The sequence below is a fragment of the Tupaia chinensis genome, unplaced genomic scaffold (genome assembly GCF_000334495.1).
Source record: "Tupaia chinensis unplaced genomic scaffold, TupChi_1.0 Scaffold139245_1, whole genome shotgun sequence".
NCBI lineage: Eukaryota > Metazoa > Chordata > Mammalia > Scandentia > Tupaiidae > Tupaia > Tupaia belangeri.
Genome location: NW_006199134.1, coordinates 157,432 through 158,639, shown reverse-complemented (window position 1 = coordinate 158,639; position 1,208 = coordinate 157,432). Strand labels below are relative to the sequence as shown.

Sequence of the window (1,208 nt, the reverse complement as noted above, 5' to 3'; positions counted from 1 at the left end):
GGAGAGGGAAAGGGAGAAGTCATCCCCCAGAGGCACGGCCATGCTGCAATCCCTTCTCCATTCTCTTCCTGGGAGTGTGGGCACACACACATATGTACCCAGCGTGATTTTCAAGCTTCCAGGTTCAGGACTTGAACTGTGGTCGACCGTGTGGGTGTCCAGTGCCTTAACCACTATGTCACCTGCTGACCTCTGTGCTTCTCACTTTCTAATCTATAACAGAACTCACTGGTTACATTTATTGTTTGTCTTCTCCTGGTAGAAATAGAAGCTCCATAAGGCCAGGGTTGGTGTCTGTTCTATAGAATGCCAAGTCTCAGGCACCTGGAACAGCACCTCCGGTGGGGCCCAACATTACCCAGGTCCCGAATAAATACTGCTAGCACGAATGGATGTGCTGAAGGTCACTGCCCTGCAAAGATCGGGGCTTCCAAATGACTCTTCAAAAAAAATAAATAATTACTTTAACTTTATTTATTTATTTTAATTTGACCAGAAAGGGACAGTGTGTATGCGTGTGTGTGTGTGTATGTATGTGTGTGTGTGGGGGGTGAGAAAACGAGCTGCCAGATCCGGGATTCGAACCGCGTGCGACCATGTGGAAATACAGTGCCCTTAACTACCATGCCAGGCCTCCCAGATGAGCCTTCCTTGAGCCCAGCACGGACTAACTGCTTGACCTCCTCAGGCTGTTTCCTCACCTGCTAGCACGAGGTGTTGTGCTGGGTGCTGGCCCGCACCGGCCAGGTGGGCTGGGTGCACACAGAGCTGCCTTCGTTCAGCCGAGAATGCTCTGGGGTGAAGCTCTGCGCTTACCTCGGACAGCAGGTGCCGGCACACTCGATTTGGTGTGATGCTTGCAGGTGAGGTCTTTCTCCCCTCCCCAGCGGGCTTAGGGACCAGCAGGAGAGAAGGGACCACCTGGCCAGCTGCACTTCGCGCCCCAGACTCCACAGCTTGCGTTCTCACGTTCCCTCTCTTCCTCCCTGTGTCTCGGGGGAGTGCACGCGTCCTGCAGTACATTCAAAAGTAATAACAAGGGGAACCAGCAGTTAGCGTAATGGCTATGTCGCTGGACTCCCACATAGTCGACCACGGTTCGTGTCCCGGACCCGGTGGCTTAAAACTCACGCCGGGCGCGTGTGCGTGCGTGCCCAAGATCCCGAGAGGAGAATGGAGGCGAAGGGGTTGTGGACTGAAAAACACCA

General features: G+C 53.8%; 1 long non-coding RNA gene across 4 annotated transcripts in view; it reads right to left on the bottom strand.

Moving 5' to 3' along the window:
- Positions 1-582: 582 nt before the first annotated feature.
- The window catches only part of LOC106736364 (uncharacterized), an 8,349-nt gene continuing 7,723 nt past the window's right edge, over positions 583-1,208 (bottom strand). For all 4 annotated transcript variants that reach the window (XR_003546736.1, XR_001371392.2, XR_003546737.1 and 1 more), the window contains one exon: positions 583-1,012. This is a non-coding gene — a long non-coding RNA (uncharacterized LOC106736364). The remainder of the gene's footprint in view (positions 1,013-1,208) is intronic.